This window comes from Fundulus heteroclitus, chromosome 13 (assembly GCF_011125445.2).
Source record: "Fundulus heteroclitus isolate FHET01 chromosome 13, MU-UCD_Fhet_4.1, whole genome shotgun sequence".
NCBI lineage: Eukaryota > Metazoa > Chordata > Actinopteri > Cyprinodontiformes > Fundulidae > Fundulus > Fundulus heteroclitus.
The window spans coordinates 1,812,308-1,835,402 of record NC_046373.1 but is presented as its reverse complement, the minus strand read 5'-3'; the positions used below and the strand labels follow the sequence as shown (position 1 = coordinate 1,835,402).

Sequence of the window (23,095 nt, the reverse complement as noted above, 5' to 3'; positions counted from 1 at the left end):
GTAAATCTGTTAGTCACAGCTGCAGGTCTTGTCACATCATAAGACATGCAGCTGCGATTGCAGAAAGGCGGTTCTACAAAGTTTTGACTCAGACGGACTTCAATCGAAATGCATGTCACACTTTCCAGATTTGCATTTAGAAAAAGGGAAAACATGTTGTGTCCATTCACTTTGACATTATCAGCTAACACATTCTCATTCTCAAGTACAATGACGTTTGGGACTGTAATGTAACAAAATTACTGCCAGGTACAATATTGGGTTTCAATAAGTTGTAAGATATTTTTTTTTTGATCACAAAAATTATTGTAAGCAACTTTGGGCTTGTTTTTGTTAAAGTTGCTTTTAAATTTCGTGAGTCACAGGTTGTGATTTTGTTGGGTCTGTTTTTGACTGTTAGGTCTCTTATCTGGGCTATAAAATAAGCGACTATAAACTAGAGCTATAAAGAGGCCTGCTGCTGCGTTACAGACAGTGTAAGATATCCGTGCGCGTACGCACAAACACCAACGCCTGAATTCTTGTTTGGATTGTGTGCTAGGTTTCTGACAAAGCATTCCAAGACAAGTTTTACTTTGTTGTTTCATCACAGAATGCATTTGACCCAGATGAGAAAGTGTAAGAAATGACCACGCTGTGAAACAAGTCAGCCAGCTACACATTTGAGGTCAGTGAGACTGATATTACAAACCACTTTGATTTCTGACTTTTCCCCTCGGCTATTTTTGACAGGACAAAAATCACAACTGACCTACTTTAGCTCAAAAATATAATCAGGAAACTAACTTGTTTTAAGTGATGGTATGGGGGAAAAAATATTTTGTTCTGTGGCAGCACTTACAGGGATTCATGTTCTTATACAACCTTCAGAAAAGCAAAAAGAACAACAACAAAAAAAAAAACAGACTTGACTTACGCTGTATTGCCACTCATCACATATACTCAGGCTATACTGAGAATAATCTTCATAAGTATATTTTTATTCCAAATTAGACCCATTGGTATTTTTTTAGTTTGCATCCACCTGCTGCCCCTCACACACACAAAAAAAAACAATTTTATTTGAAGTTTTAATTTATTGCACTTGTTAAATGTGAACAGAATGTGAATCTCTGCTGAGTACGTCCTTTGTTTGCTCCTTCTACATAAAAATGAGTGCTAGAGGAAAAATAATCAGAACACTTTATCCCTGTTTTAAATTATTGGAATGGATCAAATTTAGGATTAAGTTTTTTATCCATCTCCATTGTCTGAAATATATTTCACAAAATAATTAGTTGTTTGTCATGTTCTAAGCGTTAACAGAACAGCACAACAAAGCTTTGAGTGAAAGAGTAAGGAAGATTATCTTCTGACATTTTTGGGGCTGGGAGGAAGGCGGGGGGGGGCACTCTAAACCTCGCCTAGAGCACTAAGTTGGCTAGAGATGGCTTTGCTCCCCCCTCCTCCCCCTCCCATATTCTTCTTTGGGATTTTCTTGGTCTGTTTATTGTTTGGAGAATCAAACACGTATAAAACAGATAATCTCAGCACACACGGCTATTTATGTGGGGCTTTGAGACAAATGTCAGGCTGCAGCAGACAACAGAGACCTGTAAGTTGTTGGAGATCTCAAACAGTTCAGTGCTCGTGAACAGCACAACTACAGACCAGACATCCAAGGCTGCAGCCTTCAATGGTAGACACATGGGGACTCCTACAGTATAAACTCTTGCGTTTAATTTATTGTTCTGACACAACACTGGAAGTTAGAACACAGAAAATTACCTCCTATTGAACTTCCACTCACATTACTGCAAATCTACCGTCTATTTCAGTGCCATTAGAAGATATACTGCATTGGGTAAATAATGCTTCAGCAGTGCCGTCCTACATATCTGATATTGTAGCACACGCAATTTGATCTCCAGCTCAGCTCAGCTGTCACAGATCTTCTGAATATGTGGAAAAAAGTTTTGCAACATAAGAGCAACAATTCTGTGACAGTGCACAGGAGCAGCTAAACTCCCAAAGGGTCAGAGGAGGAGCTTCGCCTGTAGTCAAGGACTATTAGCTGTACACATTTTTTCATATACATTTTGATAATTAACTGAAAATATATATTTTATTGCTCTCTGGCGACAGTAAACATTGCAACAGACCAATTAAATTGGACCCACAAACATGAAAATGGCAACTTTAGAACCTGAACCTCTAGGTACTTTCGCTTATTTATCCACTTGTTTCCCTGTTTCAAATATCACCATTAAACATGTTGCACCAACACCTTTTTTTATATTAAATCCCTTTTTTTATATTATTAGATTTTGGGAAGGACAAAAAATAACATCAAAACTAATCAAGTTTTAATTTTTCTGTTTTGGCAGAAATGTATAGATTAATTAATTTACAGCACAGCAAAGATATATTTTTTTACTTCTAATATGATATAGCATAATATATCATACAATAAAATGTTATACCACTTAACACAGACAAATTAGACAACCACGTATTTTTTAAAACTCCACCTTGTGTGTCAATATTTCTTTTTATCTTTAGCATAAACTGTAATTTCCCACATCCACATCTGTTTATGTGTGCAGAACCTGCTCACATTGGTTCTCTGCACTGATTCTTTCCTATCTACTTACATAGATAGGAAAGAGTTTTACTTCAAAATATTTTGAAGTACTGCTGCCTTGCACCAAGAAGGTCCTGGGTTTGAGTCCTACCCTTGCCCTGGGTCATTCTACATTGAGTTTAGCCTCGTGAGACCATCCTGATCTCGCGAGCTTTCAAGGTTTCACTCGCAGATCAGTCTGGCTACTCTCCGTTAAAGAAAATTTGGAGCCGTTCACCAAACGAACGTCCAATCAGCGTTGGCTTTGAGGCGGGTTGAGGTGTGACGCAACGAGAAGCGACAGTTCAGTCTAAAGAACATGGCGGCTTCAGCCGATGAAACTAGCGTTAGCGTGGCTATAGAGCAAGTTTTATCGGAATTACAGAGTATTTCTTTGCTGAGCTAACGAGCCTTTACCTGCAGCAGCAAGAGTAGCTTGGCTTGTGGTTGTGTTTTCGTCGTCGCTCTGTTACGAGCGACGACGAATCTGATTGGTTTATTTGGCCCGTCTATCACCAACATAGGCCAATCAGCTAACCAGTATTTCCGCCCCTTCCCAAAATTACTTTAACGGAAGGTTTCCAGATGGATATGCGGAGCAAATCTATCTGGCGGAGTCAGGTAACATTGAGTTTGCATATTCTAAAAAATGTTCTCTAAATTCTGCTTAGGCGTGAGTGTGGGCGACAATGGTTGTTTGTCTCTGTGCTGCCCTGCGATAGACTGGCAACCTGTGTATATACACATGGGCACATACTCCGCTATCTAATTAATCTAATCTAATTATTCACTATGCAGAAGCTCTGTCTGCACTGATAAACATTCAGTCCTTGAAGCATTGTGACTGCTTAGAGTGGCCTGCATTGACTGACGACCCGAACCCAACCAACTTTCTGATTGATTCGTTTGCCAATCATAGACATTCGTGGAGCATTGAACCATTACCCCCAGGTGATCAGTTGATTTCTAAATAGTAAAAAACAACATAAAAAAACAGTGACGTTATGGCAGAAGTGATCCTCTCCTGTCACATTGTGAATTTTTAAACTTGAAACACGCGAACAATACAAAATTACATGTAGTTAAAAGGGACACACATACTCAAAAGACATGATAAATCTTGCTTTTATGCCAATTCTGCTTTATTTCACTTTTGTAACATGTTTTTTTAAGTCAGAGAATATGTCGAGATAAATTGTGGCTGCTGCTCGCAGTTTTTTTTAAGGCCTTTCTCAATTACACAATATGTTGTTGATCAACGCTTGATTAAAGTCCACAACGGCACCTCTACCGTGCCAAAGTTATAGGAGAGAATAACCGTGCCTCATTGGGAACATTGTCTCAGCTGACACGTTTAATGCTGCTGAGGCCAAAACATGCAAAACTTCACCACAAAATAAATGATAAATTATTCTCCACAAATACAATACACAGCTTGAAAATCCACGACATTGTTTATGATCAATAAAAGATTAGTCAGGCATCACATCCTCTTTGATCTGGGGCATTTCATTTGTATTCCGAGAATGCTGCATGCTTCCATTGGAAAACCCTATTGACTCGAAGGGTCACGCTGAGGTGTGTGCAGTAGCATCCGTGTGCCGGACTGCGTGTGTTTGTGTCTATGAGTCGAGCCCTGTGGGGAGAGATATACTGTGTGAGTGAACAGTGGGGGTATTGACAGAGGACTGCGTGTAACCCATGTAAAAGTCATTCCCCGTGTAGCTCTTACAAAAGAACCCTTGAATGGCTACCAGCGAAAGATGGGGGCTGATGCAATTATCGGAAAGAATCCTAAAAAACAATTCTTGATGTCGAAGGCAGAGGGAAGGTAAGAAAAAGAATGTGACAGAATGAGCAAAGAAAAGATTTTCCAAAACATTTGTGTTTTCTACTCTCACCGTCGCAGTTGAAAACCAAAACTCACCCATGCTGAGAAGCACACATCTACGTGGTGTGCTCTTGCACAGTTCTTGGATGCAAAGAAAAACACATCCAGCACTTTTCCCACCTTTCTTTCACTCCTATATCATGGTGAATGTAATTAGCAAGGGTGGAGATAACAGCCAGTAACTGTAAGTCAGAATATTTCCTTATGAGCTGAACAATTTACACCAAATGAATATTCCAACATTAAGATAAGATTTTTTTTTTTTTGCTAATTTCAAACATAGATAAACCAGAAAAAAACATTTAATTTATTGATACCACTTTACAACAAGGCTCTCCTTATAGGGGCTAGTAAATAGTTTATAGAGGTGTTATTAATCAATCTGTAAACACTTTATAACTCCTTCATAAGTGTTTACTATGCATTGATTAAGGGCGAGCGAGAGACCAAACTGACCCGTTTGTGCTTACAAGGTCGTAACTTAGTCTGAAATGTTCACTACAAGCAACTGTTGATGAAATATATAGTTAAACAGATTAGGCTCACTATTTAGCAAGAAACCAGTCATTTTTGTTTTTTAAATGCCCTTGATGAATGCATAAGAAACACTTATGAATGTGCTATCAAGTGTTTACAGATTAATTCATCATCTATAAACTATTTATTAGCCATCTATAAGGAGAGCATTATTGTAAAGTGGTACCAATTAATCTTTTTTATATTGATTTTATTTATTAAAGAAGGGCATTGTGCATTGATGAACATTAAAAAAAAAATCCTTATTAATTAAATAACCGATGAATGTTAAACACACACAATTACAGCCATGGCTGATTTCATTATGCCCCTGCCAGATTGTGTGGCCTTAAGAAAATTTAAAAAGGAAATATTACACATCAACATAAAATGCACAGTGTAAATACACTGTATATACATTATTTCAGGAATCTAGATATCAAACTCTATTTATGGCTAATAACCATGCACTGTAACATGCCAGACAGCCACAGAACTCAATATTCAAACCAGAATATTTAAAATGTTGCATTTTAAAAGGTTTATTAGCAAAGGCCTGATGCAGACAGGAAAGCCTCTGCGTGAGCAAGCTGGAGCTCTTGGCGTAGCAGGTGCTGACTACTCACTGCAGAGGAAACAGACAGGATGACTGAGGCTTGGTAGAAGTCCAGAATGCAGTCTTGGGTCAAACACGGGTTTCTCTTGGCAGAAGTAAGCAGACAGATAAGGGCTAGGCAAAGCTAGTGGTCATTATAACAGTCCAGGACATGTCCAGAAAACAGAAAGAGGTGGAGATGTCTGATTGGGGTATGGCAAGGAAGGAAAATCCGTGAAAAAAAGGTTTGGGTCAAAAAACATGAAAACAGGCAAGAAAATGCTGGACACCTACAGGCTGAAGGCGTTCATTAATCTGGCACCATCTTACTGTCTGAGGAGAGCTTCTACAGAGCTGGAAACAGGTGAAGCAGATGAGCTTGAGTTTGGTGGGCCTGCGAGGCAGTCATGAAGCTGCGGTGAATAATCCTAATGACTGCATGGAGAGGAGAAATGACAGATCAATATATGCTCCTTATGAGAAGATAAACAAACACATTTACACAGATGTGTGTCTGTGCACATGCTCACATATACATATGCTCAGTCATATTCAACCAATTGGAATATGTGATCTGATGAGGCTTGTTTTTTAGAATAAATGTCCCTTTGACAAGAAACAACCTCTAACAAACTTAACAATTTGAATGGATGGCCCACCTGTTTGTTTTTTGCTAAATGTTTGGGACACGGGTCCTACAATAAAGTTATGGGAAAGGAGTAGTGGGGTAGTGGAGGATAGATGTCACAAGTGAGCATCTGTAAGCTGCAGTATAGTTTAATGCCAAGAAAAAGTACTATGTCTGCAGTATTTGCTTTGAGGATGTTGACTAATAAGTAACATAGTGGGTCAAAGAGAGGTCCAGAATGTTGTTGTAGACCTAGAGAAAGCATATAACGTGGTGCAAAGAAAGGAGCTGTGGTATATTATGAGGAAATCTGGAGTAGCAGAGAAGTGTGTCGGCGTGACAGCTGTAAGACTGAGGTGAGGTGTACTGTACGTGCGGCGGAGGAGTTCAAGGTGGAAATGGGACTGCATTAAGAATCTGTTTCTGAGCTCCTTCTTGTTTGATGTGGTGATGGACAGGTTGACAGACATTAGTCCCCAAGTCTCCATGGACTATGATGTTTGCAGATGACGTTGTGATCTGAAGTGAGAGCAGGGAACAGGTGATGGAGAGAGAGATGGAGGTCTGCCCTGGAAAGGAGAGGGATGAAGGTTAGCCGTAGCATGACAGAACACGCGTGAATAAAATAATCTTAAGTGGAGCCATGAGGTTACAGCAAGCAGAGAAAAAGAAGGCGGATGCTTTTAATTACTCAGGGTCAACAGTCCAGGGCAACGGGGAGTGTGGAAAAGAGGTGAAGAAACAGGTTGAGAATGGCGGAGAAAAGTGTCCGGTGTGTTGTGGGGTAAAAGAGCGAGAATGAGAGGAAAGGTGTATACGACGGAGGTGAGGCCAGCAATGTTGTCTGGTTTAGAGAAAGTAGCTCTGAAGGAAGAGACAGGAGGCAGAGCTGGAGGTAGCAGAGATGAGGTGTTGAGGAACTTTTTGGAAGTGAGAAGGATGGCGAGGATCAGACACGAGTACATCAGAGGGAAAACACGTTAAATGTTTTGCCGATAAAGCCAGAGAGGCCAGACTGACATGGTTTAGACATGTACAGTGAGGACATCGATAGAAGGCGTCATGAGAAACCACCAAAAGGTCAGCTGGTCAAGGCACTTCTTGCTATTCTGCTATCAAAGAAGAAATTGTGGATTCCGACAAAACAGATGTGATAGCAGCAGCTATGCGTGCGTCCTGTCATGTTTATGTTAGTTTGGCTATGTGCTCAAAGACTCCTGCTTTCATATCGAAGGAGCTTGATATGACAGTATGTCCTGCCTTAAGCCTCAATACTGCAACGTGATTAGCCCAAATCGTTTTTGGTTTGGACACAAATGGTTGAAGCCAGACCGGGACAAGACGGATTTTCATTGGTTTGTGAATGCACAAATACCGCAAGAAGTCATCTTGCAGGCAAGGTAAAAAGAGGACATGAAGCTAGTTGGTGTGAGACAAGAAGATGCAGAAGATAGAAGATGGAGACAGAGGTAAAAGGCAAAAGAAGAAAAAGTTTGTGTTGGGAGTCAGAGCACTAGGCGAGTTTAGGGTACCCTATGCATTTTTTTACTTATAAGTTTCTTTGTGTATGAGACACTAAGTAAGTATGTTGTTGGCAACCATGCAATGGTTTAGGCGAGTCTTTGTTTTTGTTCAATAAGGAAACCATGGCTTTGATTTGTTTGTTTTCATGTTAGTTAGGCCCAGTTTTTTTTATGTCTTCAATCTGGTACAGTGATGAAAGCATCTTGTCTTTGGAAACTTCCATTCCTGTGGGGGCACTTCACGATATGGCATTGTGAGTATGTGAAAGTATTAAAGCAATATCTCCAGACATCAACCAGGATATTAACGCTTGGGTACAAATGGGTCTTCCAAATGGACATGAAAGAAATTATTTACAAGGTGGTTCAAGGACAAGCAATGTTTTGGATCGGCTATCACGGAACCCTAATCACACTCCAAACGGAAATGTATGGGCACACCTGAAAATGTGTCTGCACAAGGTGGCCTGTAAAACTAATTGAGCTACACCAGTTCGGTTTGGAGGTCAAAATTTCAGCTAACTGTTGTGAGAAGCTTGTGGAAGGATACATAAAATGCATAAGGCAAATCAACCAGTGTAACAGTTAATTCTACCAGATATTCAGGAAATATATGGCATCTCGGAATGGTGATGCTTACGCAGCAGATTTATAACAGCCTTTGCAATATGGTTTAGCTAGGGATCAGTTTGCATATGCTAACATTTTACACAAACAGGAAGCAAATGCTTTTCTAAGGTAGCACATCTTGACGAATACATGGGGGTATTCACAAGCAGTAGTACCACTTTAGGATTGAAATTGGTTTGGTGGAAAATTCTTCTGATAGCAAAGGTGAAGGCTTGGGTTTATTGACACAATCACAAGTATTGGTAAAGCCTTAAGTAATGCACAAATCTACTGTAGATGTTGCAGCTATCTTTTCAGAGTGGCAAATAAAAAAAACCAAAAAACTCCAGGATTTCCCTGCAAGGTTTTCTTTGGATAGAAAAACTATGGTACAAAAGCTTACACATGACAAAATGCATAAGGCGTGGTCGGCTGTTTTTCCCAGACATCCTTCAAACTGAACATTAAGACAACACTGTAGTTCACACAAGTATTTCTGTGTCAATTGATAATTCAATGTTTTACTTTCCTTTTTAACTTCCCTTGCTGTTACAGTAGGTTTTAATTAAAAACATCAGGTTCTTATTTTTTTTTAGGGAATTAGAACCGTTTGAATTGCTGGTCAAACTGAGAAAACCATTTCACAAGAAACACGCCTGTGTCCAAGAATGGCTAGAGTTCTTGGTAAAGACATAAATATTGTTTGAAATTACTGGCTGTAAAATTGTGTTGTTTGCTATTTAAATAATTGATGTGAATTTAAGTGTTTCTCCAGTGCACCTAATAACGATAGGGAAAACTGTGGAATGGGAAAGTTCGGACACAGCTCTACTCCATTTAGTTAATGGCATGGTGGGATTCCTCTGGGATAGCAGACCAAATGCCAAATCAGCCCTAATTAAACCTCAGGGTCTTTATCTATCAATGGTAAAGCTGTGCAGTGTCAGGTAAACGCTGCAAGGTCCAACCTGTAAAACGGCTGATGCATTTTATTTTTACAGAAAAGTGAACACAAAGCATATCTGGACTTTCAGGAGATGAAGCTAATTTTCAAGTGTCAAATCTACTCTTAAATGTAGTTCTGCCACAAATTTAACACCCACTAATAAGAAGACCACCAGTTACTTTGCCCTTAATTCTTGACCCTGAGAGGAGTTTGCCAACAGACTTGCCACAGACTTCGAGGGGGGATGACTCGGACTGTCATATCATTAACTGAAAGAGCTGGCTCTGTCTCCATGGGCCTCATTTGATCGTACCGTATCTTGGAGGCTTTCAAATAAGATATCCTATCACGACTGCACTCTGAAATTAGAAAGTAAAGGAGAAGTCCAGGAAAAGCTTGGAAACAGCGCAATTAAGGAATCTTGTAACGGCTAGAAATTCAGATGTTTTACCCAACTCTAACCATACAGAGGCAGTGAAGCAAAGCCCCTGCACAGCACATGCATTAAGCAAATGTCTTTCTGTGAATCACATGAAAGGGAACTCCACAGGGGTGGCTCAGAAGAAGCACAATTTAATTTATTACTAAAAATATATACAAATTGACAGAAGTAAATGTGGTCAAATCAAGTCAAATCTTATTTCTATAGCAATATCGACAGAGCAATAAAAATATAAGGACACAGCTAAAGGTGCAAATGCAAAAGACAAAATGTATGTGGTGCATGAAACAAAGTAATAACATAGACAAAAACAACAAATATGGACAAAATGCACATACATACATTAATAAATACAAAAAACACATACATGCATACAGACATGTTGTAAGAGCATAATTACAAAAGACTGTTTCAACTTATTAAAAGGAAGGGGAAAAAAGCACTTATACCACAAGACAAAAAGGTTGCTCCCCATAATTTAGAAGAAATACATGGTATAACTAGATTATTACAGCCAGTGGACCTGATATTGCAGGAGCAGAACAAGTTTCTCATACAACAAGAAAGGTAATTTAATCCTCTGTACAAAAGGGACAGGTTTTAGAAATTCATTCTGCTTCCAACTGGTAAGAGATGCAGAGACCAAGAGCTGTTGGATCCACAAATGCCAATCAGCCAATACTAGGAAGGGAGCTACACAATCCTAACAATACCAAGTCCGATTAGCTTTCTGTTACTTATTTTTAATATCTGTAAATATGTAAATTACAAGTGCATGTTTTGCACTTCATTTTGCATATTTTCATTATACCTAATTGCTTTTACTGAACGTTTTGAACATAAACTAATAAGCATACAGCTTAAGCTATCAAGGGTTTGAAGGACAATCAGTGTTTTGCCAAATGCATGTTATAAAAGATGTTCATAGGTAACAAATATTTTTGGACCACTTGGAAATTCATGCTGTCTTTAGCCTTTTTTTAACCTAAAGAACCTGAACTGAGAACAACTCATTAAGGTAATGTTGACAGACGTTCTATTTGGGGTTTCATGAGTGCAGTAAAATGAAAAACTGATATTTCATCCTTCACAAGAGTCAGTAGACTTTTTTTCTTCCGTATTTCCGAATGCCGTATTTCAATCTAATCAGGATTTCATTGATCTAAACCATCAATGTACCGCATTCAAAAGGACTGCAATTAAAAGATATAGTTCTCATTGCAGTTTTTTTTTTCCATTTCTGACAACAGCAGAGATGTGTGTGAATTAGAGCGCGCCTTATTGCAAGTGTGACCGTAAACAAAGAAAATATCCATCTTGTTCCCATAACCTTTGACGCTATGCATGAATTTTGGGACCAGTATTCTCTCATGTAAACAAATAGTCTCTCACTGACAAAAAAAAAGAAGAAGATTAAAACACTTGAGAATATCGACTTTGATATTGTTTGAACTGAATAATATAACAATAGTTGCATACCTTCATCTTTCAAAGACCGGGTTTTTGACATGAAGAAATTCACTCTGATTATGTATACTGTCATATTTAACTTTGTCCATTCCACTACTAATACTAAGGAAGGGAGCGAAAAATACAATGAAGTTAGATATTATTCTATCATTTTTATGCTTTTAAATTGCAAAGAACTCATTAAATATGTATTTAACTATTTTGGAGTGGCATTCTCTGTTTAGGTTCAGAGATGATATATGCATTACTTGTTACCTCTCAAACCTATAATCATAGCTGGTCTGCTCCCAGAAGTGCTGTTAATTCTGTTCAGAAGCCAACATTTCTTCTCAGGTGGTCAGCTACAACAAAAATCCAGCCCCTTCGATATGATTAGCTACCAAAACCGACTGCTTTAGTGCACCATTTGCTCTCTTACAGGAGGTTGCGCACACAATCAATCACACAGCAACGCCGCTAGGTGAACAACAAGAGGGAAAACGATGTTAATCTGTTGGCCTTTGGTCTATGTAGGGGATTGAACTAACATGTTAAATGACTAACGGTGTTCTCTCTCCTGACATTTAACTTTTCGCAGTCTATCTGGTAGAAACAGGATGAAAGTGAACTGGTTGTGAGAACATGAATTTAGCTCAGAATGCGAAAGCAGTTACCTGTGAACGCTATTAATTTGGTTTGAGCGATGTAATCTGAGCTCAGAACCACTCAGAACTTGTGAGATGTGAACTTGCGCAATGCTGTCAACAAATAACGGCGTGAAAAGCAGGGGTAATCTGATTTGAGTAACAGCTCATAAATAAGCCATGAAAATTAAAGGGAGGGAATTAATTCAGTCTCAACCTCTCACCATCAATCACAAATGTATTTTCTTAATTTAAGCAGTTTTTAAAAGCTATTGTTGATTATAATTTTATTCCACAGCCAGAGAAGAATGTTTTGCAGCCGGTATATATAAAAGCGTCAGCTTTCTATATAAATACTCACTTTGCAGCACAGGCGTCTTTCAAAATCCCAGAGATCAACTGAACAAATTGGAAAAAAAACGACAAAAGGCAAAAAAGGGATGACAGCAAATAACATAAAATGGTTTGGATTTCCTTAAACTGACCTTTTCAGATCTTGATTACAATATTGTGAATAATGGAACCGGAGAACAACATTGCCAGCAAGCCTTTACGCTTCATCACCGTCTGTGTGTGTGTCTGACAACCTGCACGGGGGGGGAGAAGGATGCGTTGCCATTGTCATGGCAAAATAGTGAATGACACAAGCTAAAATCTAAAGTGCTAAATTAAAGATATCACATAGACCAAACCTCCCAGTAAGCTTGAAGCTTTTCTATCCGACTAAGAAAGCTCTGGGTGGAGCAGGAAACAATCACTTATGAATAAAAGTCGTAATGTTCATTATTCTGGGTCTTTGGAGCAGAAAATAAATTTTATATCAACAAAAGTAGGTCTCGGATGAAATAACCGAAGTCATGCCTAGCCAGACTGATGAGATTACAAGCATGGCCGGCCCAAGGCATGAGTGAACCTAGCTGCCACTGAAGCAGACAGGCAGAGGGCCTCTAAGACTGCGTGACTGCATACACAGAAAGAAAAGCGCACATTTTAAATACTTTGTTATGCGATACCAGTAAATCTACTTTAAGAATTCGTGCAAATGTTTCTGAATATTACATTTCAAATCATTCAGATTCCTTTTAACATTAAAAAAAAAATCACATCTTTATTTACAATTGGTGAAGAACTGACACATGTAGAAATCATATAAAGGGAAAGTTTGTTTTTTTGATTGTCAACATGTATGATTCAATGCAATCAACTGTCCTTTTCTTCTTGCATGCGCTTGAGTCTCCTTTCATGCAAATTGTGACTACAAATTCCTTTTTTAATGAAAATAAAAACACACATTTCTGTAATTTTAGAACTTTTAACTTATTAAACAAAACTTTCTTTATTCTACTAAAGCAGTATTGAACAGTCTTACACCAGGCAGGACTTCCTGACCAAAAAAGTAAGTCAAAAAAATACAACTGCAGCAAAATACATCAACTGCAGTCAAAAAATGACAAAAGCCTCATTTTGGGGTCTAAAACAACACATTATGTGAGTCTGTTGATTCAGTTGCTAACTTACTAGTATTTAATTAAACTACTTGAGTTAAATGCACAAATAAAAGCTGGGGTGATTTTAAAGAGATATTCAACAAGCCACCTATTCATATATTTCAAATATAGAAACTAATTTTAATATCAGACAAAGATAACCTGACTGTATATATAAAAAATACTTATTTCTTGAATGATGATCATATTCATTAAGGGTAAAATATATTTCCACCAACCTGACCACACATGAAAGGTAATCTCCCCCCTTAGTTCAAACACAAACAAACTGTATCCACATGATTTGGAAAGTTGACTTCAGCTTCCCTTGCTGAGGCCTCGTTGCTGACCTGTGGAATAAAGAAATCATTTATAAAGAACCTACATAACAAGACGAGTGGGCGGAAAGATTTTTAAAAGGCAAAAGACAGTAAATATTATATATTTAAGAGTGAGGAAATAGAAAGATAACTGTAAGGTGGTAAAACCTTTCTTAACAAGAAACATAACTTGGCATTCAGAAAGAAGGTCAGGGAAAATGAGACCAATGAAAACGTACCAGTGAGAGAATCTAGTCTAGTCTCAGAGGAGCATGACATAAAAAACAACTTATACAAAACAAAGTAGAAAGCTAAATCCAACTTATGAGAACTTAAAATCTTGTAGTAACCAGATAAAACGGGGGAACAAAGTGACTGATTACTGCTCACTGCAAGCACTTATCCAGTTTTCATCTTCCAGGCCTTTCTGCCTTGAGTTGGTTTTTGCAGTGCTTTGTTGCGTTCTCCGAGTACTCGGGTGTCCTCCAAAAGTTCACAAACGTTCACGTTACCTCAAGCGATGCTACGTCATGTCTCCTATCCATAATTATCATTGCCATTTTGGTTGTTTTATACCAGTTTTTTTTCTGGGTTCAAAATGGAGCTGGCTTCTATGGGACATTTGGTACCGACCATGTGTCAGTTCATAATGGCCTATGATCTCACCCTGCTTAGACAACCAGCAATTTAAAGTAACATTGAATAATCTAGGGATACTCTTTTTAGAACCGCAATCAATGGAAATAGGGTGTGATATTAAAGTCTCTTAGATTAATATGCAAATAAATGAAGTTATACATGAGATTTGAACATTTTATGATTATGTATCTTGATGAATTATGAAAATAGTTATGCAACAAATAAGAACATGATTGGGAAACGTTTTGTTCATGGAGCAAAATGGAAGTCGGAGGTTTGGGAACAAAACATGAAAATGAGTCACACAGTGACAAAATGACCTGGAGCGTTTATAGACGGATGGATGGATAGATGGATGACTGATCAGCAGCTAGTGAGACTTCACATACTGGTACATTAAAATAGAAAGAAAGATTCTCTCAAGACAATATTTATGAAACTATCAATGCTCCGCAGAGTAATATGAGCGTATTAGATAGTGCTAACTCCCTTTTCTATTTAATTTTTAATGTTTGTTACACAAGATGATGCTCTAGCTGTTTAGAAGCTCCCTCTGCCCCTTTTTCTATGCTTATTAACATCAGGGTAAAATAAAATTAAAAATCTAGGCCACTCCTCCCTAAATAAGATTTGGGGAGTGTTGGCCTAGTGATCAGAGCAGCGTGCTTGCATTCTGAAAAGGTTGCAATCACCAGGTTCAAACCAAGCAGATTGCCATTAGGGTCCCTGAGCAAGACCCTTTGCCCCAGATGGCTCCCCGGGTGCTGTAAAAAAGCTGCCCACTGCTCCCCAACGGGATGGGTTAAATGCAGAAGATACATTTTGTCAGAATGCAAAGTTGCAAGGAGTGGTGAACCCCTGACTCCCGTGCAACATGCGGTTATTCTCTCTGTCCTGTTTTGGTTCGCAGTGAATTGAGTGATCTGTCAAGATTCTCATTTATACTGTAGTTTCTGTGGTACTTTACTTTAAAGAATCATTTTTTTGGGGGGAAAAGTAGTGATTTTCATCTGCACCTGACTTCTTTATCCAGTGGGGACATTTTATGCCGGTTTGCTGATCAGGCATCTTTTTTTTTTCTATTTTTTTGTATTACTACAATCGATCCAGTAGGGGGAGCACAGTTAAACCTGAAAGCTCTGTCACGTCATAAGTCATTTTTTCTTGTTGGGCAGCACACATGTAGGCCATGACCTTGCCCCTCCCCCTCCACATATAGAAAAAAAGAGGAAAAAAAACAAACAAATATTTGCAGTTTCAATTATTCATAAAACAACATTTTGCCAGATTGATTCACAGTTAATGTCACGTTGAGGCTAATATGTTAATAATCAAGTTATTCTTTTAGTACATGTATGGGTGAAAGAATTGGGTGGTGGCTAGAAGTTGAGAGAGAGAGGTCACTGCTCTATGTTTTCCTGAGTACATTTTGTTTCTTCAGTTGTTTTATTTTTAACTAAGCAGTCAAAGAATAAAAAAATCTGATATGAAAACGTTTGAACTGTTTCTGTTTAGGTTATAAGGCATTTGAATGAAGTAAAATACGTGGACATTTTGTATCGTGGCTCTTTGCAACGCTGCTGGATGTTACTCTGACTCTTGATGCTGACCTGTTTGGCCACTGCTGGTCTAGGCTTTAACTGTCCCTTCCTATTTTGGGTGTTAAGCTAGGTATTATTCCACGTGACACTCTGCACTATATGAGTATCAAGTGACCTAAAAGAACAATTAAGGAGCATCCATGACTTGCACATTGGTTCCTGTTAGTAACCACACATTTCATACAGTTTTCTTTTCTCACAGCCAGAAGTAAAGTCTCACAGAGGCCCCTTCTGCCCCCCCCCCCCCCTGTTTATTCACTACAAACCAGAAGATAAAAGCAATACTGATACCTTTCATCTCATACTCTGATAGTACCACATTCTGAGGTTAAGAAGGTAGCCTTGAAAATTCAGATGCCAGGAAAACAGGAAACACTGAATTTCAACACTAACTGTGTTGCAGTTCTGGCTGTGAGCAAGTACGTCTGATGCTTTGAGGCTCTCACTCCTCAATCTCATAAGGCTCTTGTTGTTTTTCTTCTGTTTTTTGTTTTTTCATATTCCAATTGGAGCAATCTGATTGATGTTTGATAGTGACTTAATCCGAAGCGGGTTTATGTTACACCGGATACAAAGGTGGCTGATTTAAGCTTGAGCCTAAAGTTTTTTATATGCTTTTGACTGTTATTTTGAAATAAAAAATGAAGTAGTTCTTAATTCACACTGTTCTGTTAAAGGAGTTGACTAATTGACATAACAATCTGTTGTTAAACATTTAGCTTGATCAAATCTTAACTGGACCATCCTACACTAAACAGAAATGCTATGTGACTCAATTTGACATTTATGAAACATTTATATTATTTGTGAAAACTTTATTTGCAATGCCTTTTTTTGGTAGCCGGAACAATTCAAATTGAATTAGCATAAAAAAAAAATGCAATATGTAGTCTCTTCTAGAGTGGAGCTGGTCAATTCCTTGATGATTTGACTCTTCATACTAAATCAGGAAGCTTGAGTCTGAGACACCCAGATCAAATAACTCCTATCGCTGGCTGCTACTGAGCACACAAGACAAACGAGCAAACTCACAAAGACAAAGTAGACTTACCAGAAACAACACTCAGATGACTCGGTCAAATCAGTTTATCAACTTGGGTTAGAACAGGGGTGTCAAACTCATTTTGGTTGAGGGGCCGCATTCAGCTTAATCTGATCTCAAGAGGGCCACACGAGTTAACTCTTTGCAAGATTAAATAGAACTAATAAATGTGGACTTGTTGTCGATTTTTATATTAAGTTAATTTCACTTTTACACAATATATTATGAATAACCTCAGCGTTTTTAAGAAAAGTATGTGCAATTTCAACAATACTTTTACTCAGTTAAACATTTACTTGTGCATTATGCATAAGAACCGATCACAGTGATTATACAATGTTGAAAAACATTTATTCACATTTTTTGGAACTTAAAAACACTGTCCTGCATGACAAAATACATCAAGCAGATAAAAATTAAGAAATGATTTGAATTTTTCCACACCTGAAGCTTAATCTGCTAATTAAAACACAGCGCCCCTCGTGGACAATATAGGAACTGCATATTTTCAATTAAATGAAGTGCATGTTTTTTTCAATAATTGTTTTATCATTCTCTTCCTTTTATCTTGTCCACTTGTGGAAGTCAAATCTGATGAGCTCTTTGTGGCATCTTATTGCCACATTGCTAGACAGGAAAAAAAAAAAAAAAAAAAAAAAAATTATTCATTTTTTATAATGATAATGCATTTAGCCACAGGGCCGGACTAAATTGTTCGGCGGGCCGGATCCGGCCCGCGGGCCGTATGTTTGACACCCCTGGGTTAGAAGCTCAACCAAGAACAATTTTGGCTCATATAATTTGACTGAATCAGGATGAAGAGCCCAGTTAGTTGCACTACCTGTACTCACCAAACGCCAAAGGGTGGCGCCAAACACACAGCACAAAAGTCAGATCAGCAGCAGAAGAATAAAAATAACCACAAGGATTGCTTTAAGTACACTCAAGTGTCGTAACCAGATCACTGAGTGACTCAAATGAATCCATAAAAAGAACTGAGTTTGCAGCGTCCAGTTCAGTCAGATGTGGACCAATATGTTCTACCGAGATTTAACATTTGTGAAAAACCAGGAATTCCTTGTTTTCCCCAAAATCTAATCTCGTCAGAGTCAGTGTTGCGTATCGCCTCATCTGCTGAGCTGGATCATCATAACCCCACCAGGAAGACTTTGGTAGTATTTGCTGTCAGCGTCCAATAATGACTCCACTGATGCGTCGCAGGCTGATATAAAATGGAATCTGCATGACTTACAAACGGCAGTGACTTTGTCAGAACTGTCATCTTCAACTCACCAGGGGAGAGAGAATATGTTGCTCATAACATTTTCTGTAATATTTCCAAACATCAGATTTGCTTGACAGTAGAATGAAAGCAATGTTATTGCCTTTATCTTCTCTCCGTAATTTTGGGTGACGCTGTTATCCGAAGTGACTCACAAGATCGGAAACATCCTTTACTTTTTTTTCAGAGTTACGTTTTCAAATTGTTTCCTGGGATAATCCTTGTTAGGCAGTGGGGGAAAGCTGCTCCGCTGTGTCAGCATGTTTAGCCCTGATCAGTGCTTTGTGAAGGGTAGATAGACCGAGAATGTGGCAAAATGTGAGTTTTGCTGATGTATCTGATTTCCCTTCATGTGCTGAGGCACAATGGATAATTTGGAACTGCACTTTCTTGGATTTTCCTTTTTTTTTCAGTGTATGGACCCACTTCCAGCACTAAAACCACTCCAGTAATTTGGTCCATTTCAAATGTGGGCAAATCATTTTTCCATTGGGGAAAGAGGAGAAATTAATGGCATTGAGCCAGACATTTGACAACGTGGATTCAGTGTCAAGAATTTAAAAGCTCAAGAGTCTCAGTTTAACATTGGTAACTTTTCTTGCCAACGATTTTTTATCCATCATTTCTTTCAGTATATTCATTATGTGTTAGCCAAAAAAAGCATCTCATACGTGATTAAATAAAACAACACAAGCAGAGATTTCTTTCTTTTTTAAAGTAAAATATGATTTTGTTGCAAGTAAATACCAATACTCTTTTCCTAATTTCTGAAGTGCAGGTAAAGTGCCTTCTAGATTAGGCTATTACAGCAAACTACAACCTTTAGTTTGTGCAGACATATTCATGGGGTAAGGAATCCCTTGTTAAGAAATGTATCAATAAATCAGCAATGTCAAAATTACTGGTAGCCCTAAATATACGTTTAACATAAGTAAAAAAAATGTTTTAATTAACATTCTTTATCTAAGTTTTCTAATTTGATCAGAGTTTCTTTGAACTTCAGTAGAATAACCATGACAGCCATTTTGCTGTTTGTTTTGTTAATTGCTAAAAACATACAAATACAGATGGAAAACATCAAATGCCTGCTAAATGAGCTCCATATCTGGGGAAGGAGGAAGTGTGGAGTAGAGTTCAGCTCTCTGGGGAGAAGGTGGCTCGGAATCTGGCAGAGCCATTCTTGGGAAAGGAAAAGAAATATCCCCACTTCTCAAAAATGGGCTAACACCTTGCAAAACAAAAATACTACCTTGTGGCCACTCAGGGGAGAACAAAGCGTGAGTTACCTCCCTTTCCTAAACAGCAAGAGCTGTTCTCTACAAGGGTGCGGAAATGCAGACATCGAACCCGAATAATTTATTAGGAAAAGACCTGCCCAAATGTTTGTATTCTCAGCGGAGATGGCCATCGCTGTGTTTTATAACTTGCCACAGCTTGCAGGAATGAACGCCTATGCTCACTTCTCTGAGTGCACCGGTGCCAGGATCCTGCAAGGAAAGTTTCTGCAGCCGCTGGGAGAGGAGCTTTAAGCTGAGTTTGTGGAGGGGAGATAGCCATCCAGTCAGGCGGATCAAGGTGGTGATCTAAGCCATCAGAACTAAAAAATACTGCTGCTGCCCCCAAAAATGGAGGCAATGCTAGATGTGCGGAAGCGGCACCAACAGATAAAACATTAGATACCAGCAGCAGATGCAGAAGATTCATAGCTCTTTGCTGTAGTTTGATATCCGGCTTGTGTGCACTCTGGCAGTGCGTTTCATACTTGTTGATCGCCGTTTGTCACAGATGTTTTGGTGATGTGAAAATTTGTTGTTAGATTTTGTTATGTGATAAAGGAGTCTAAAATTCCTGTTGATTTAAAATGTTATATTTTGTTAGATTTCTCTGTCGAATTGATTGACAAAATTTGTCTTGTGCATATGTTATAATACAGGATTTTTATGATGATAATCAGTACAACCAAAAGGTTAAGTTTGTCTATTTAATGCATTTTTTTTTATTTTGGTGTTAATTTGGTTTGTAAAACATTGCTCAGCTAAATACATTTCAACCTTGTCAGTGGTAAACTGACAAGGTTTAAATGCAGTGGTCAAAATGACGGCTTGTGGCTGTTCTAGTTACAGTATAGTGATAGATACACACCACTTTCAATTTCCCTGGGACATAAATAGGATATTAGACACAGGCCAACTTTTTATCTCATATTGGCTAGACAAGGACCTTTATTTGTCTTGCTACCACTCACAGTGAGCGCTTGATAATGCAGACCACACCTAACAGTGAAGGCTAGATGCAAAAGGAAATGTGGGGAGCTCTGATGGCATTTATCTGCAATTGATGGCGGCTTTCCAAGTAAGCAGGACAAGCCAGAACCCCTCTAGCTATTGGTAAAAACAAGGACATTTGGAGGGAAAAGGGGGAAAGGAGAGTTAGGGGATTCCAAGCATAAAGGCTAAGGACTACATGCTTTTATCCGCCAGCTTTAGAGTCTTTTTATCTAAATTTTCCTGTTTAATAGTTTTACAAATATTAGATGGGGGTTAGGAAATCTCCAAAGTTAGATTAGAAAACAGGCAAAGAGTGACATTCTGTCTCACAGTGCATTTTAGAGAAATGAAACACACTAATTTATGTAAGTTGCATCCTGAAAAGGCCTATTTCAAAATAGGTATGTTTTTTAAAAGTTGCATTAGTACTCGCTGTCCTCCTGTACTCATACAGTTACCTAATAGAGACTAAAATTAAGTTATAAATACTTTTTATTGTTATCACAAAAAATGTCACAAAATATCATGACACACTTTTAAATCCATATCACCCAGATCTACCATGGATATACACCAATTTTCTACAGTATCCGAGTGCTACTCAAAAGCAGCATTGCATGGGCTGCAGGTGATGAAGATTCACTCACTTCAGCATGCTGAGTGCTTGATGTGGCTCTGAAGTGGCTACTTTCATATTTTTTCTTTCCTATTAACTATTGAAACACTTGGGCACGCTCATAAATGGCAGATATCTCCAGGCAGTCGCTATATTTTATAGAGTGATAAAACAAGATGGTGATGTCAATGGAAAAGGTATGGAGTCCTGTCCTGATGATGAGGCACAGGCGCTAAACAAAGGCGGACATATCCTAAACAGCACACGTCACAGATGTGACAGGATTTGATGTTCCCCATTTAGTGCACACATTTTTAATACAACAACAGCAACATGCCAGGACAGGAAACAATGTTACCGCACTTTAAATACGGTTAAACATGGTATATCATGACTATAATGCAATGATTTATAGTCTCTTTATGTGTACAATCAAATATTTGCATCCCATGTTAACATTACATTGTAAAATAGAGCATGAATTCTTTTCTTTCACTATTTTATTGACTCTTTCACATATTAAAGCTGTGCACACAATTGTCTTTACCTAAATCACTTTTCAGTACCAGGAAATGTTGTCTCTCTCTGTGCTTACCGTTTTTACAGTCAACATGTGCACTCAGTTTCTGAATATATCTAGATACTTACTATTTGCATAAATGAAAACAGATATTGTAATGTCATTTTTTTTTCATAATTACGTTTTATCCCTAAAGCGCTCATGCAGACATCCGGAGGAACAATAAACATGACAACACACAAATGCAAGATATCCAAAAAAAAACTGGATATTTGCTCCTCTATTCCTTCTTCGTTTCTTACCTCCATCTGCCAGTGTGGCTGTCCATCCCAGAAGTGCAGGAACGTGTGACGTGTGCGCGGAATGTAGATGGGGTGAGGAAGCGAAGTGTTTCCCTGCCACTCTGTGTGGCCTTGTCAGTCGGAGGCTGTGCGGAGTGGCTATGACATGTCCTCTGGCCCTGCCCATCAATTATGGATGGAGGCAGGTGCCAAAGTGTGGCGACTCCGAACACACAACGTATCACTCACAAAAGGAATGGAGAGGTGGCGGGTGAGCAAATAATAGAGCGTAACACTTATGGCTGAATTAATAAACGCTCTCACCTTTTCTGGAGCTGTGAGACGCGTCATATTGACGGCGTTAGTCGGGAAATTGATCCGATGAAAAGAGCTTCGGCCGTGGATTTCTTCCATTTCCATCAGCAGCACTAACCCGTTTTACTCATAAGCTCCTCTGTTCCTGAATTCAAACCTTAGAGCGGGGGTAAGAAGTTTGAGTGATGCATGCAGAGGGAGCCGGCAATCGTCGAAGCATCAGTCAAATGCTTTAAACGTTGTGTGTTCTACTCACAGAGACTCATTAATCACAGAGGAGGCTGTCTCGCTTCAGCCTCAGAAAGCCTGCGGCAATGATGGGAAGCGTAAAACTTTTGCTTTACCTCAAATTTGAGCAGTGAACAAAATGTAGGTGGTAACCTTCAAGACGTGCAGGGTTTGTGTATGTGTGTGTGCCATTAATAGGACGGCTTCATTGTAATGAGCATTCGAAGCGCTTTAAAAGCCTTCTTCCTGCTCATCAGTATTGCTTTTATGGAGATGTGAGCATTAGACACACCCAGGGAGCTCACTGCAGCTGTTCCTGTTTTTTTTTTCTTCTTTTTTTTTTTCCAGCTGACAGTATATCGATCTGCCTCTTGTTATATTGTAACATTTCTCACTGTGTTACTCACACCATTAGACAGAAAATAGCACCATTGTGAGTTCTGCATCATTTTTGGTGCCTGGAGCGTTAATGCCTGTCCAGATGGATTTCCAAAAATTAACATTTTCAGTGGTTTCTTCAGTATTAATTCATACTAAAGAAGAAGAAAGAGCTATAACAACACAGAATAGTTTTTTGTTGTTGTTGTCTAAGGCAATTGTCAAAGACCAGGGGTCACATTCATAAAGCCTGCGTATGAAAATGGAGACTTAT

The 23,095-nt window shown here is 38.6% G+C and overlaps 1 long non-coding RNA gene across 2 annotated transcripts in view; it reads right to left on the bottom strand.

Annotated features, from left to right (window-relative positions):
- LOC118565159 overlaps positions 1-22,440 on the bottom strand; it is a 63,868-nt gene extending 41,428 nt beyond the window's left edge. The window contains exons 1-3 of one of the 2 annotated variants that reach the window (XR_004932225.1): positions 22,225-22,440; positions 21,922-22,144; positions 13,572-13,682 (exon numbers count right to left, since the gene is read on the bottom strand). This is a non-coding gene — a long non-coding RNA (uncharacterized LOC118565159). Of the gene's footprint in view, positions 1-13,571; positions 13,683-21,921 lie in introns of both variants that reach the window. The other variant, XR_004932224.1, reaches the window with a different exon arrangement.
- Between the last annotated feature and the right edge of the window lie 655 nt (positions 22,441-23,095).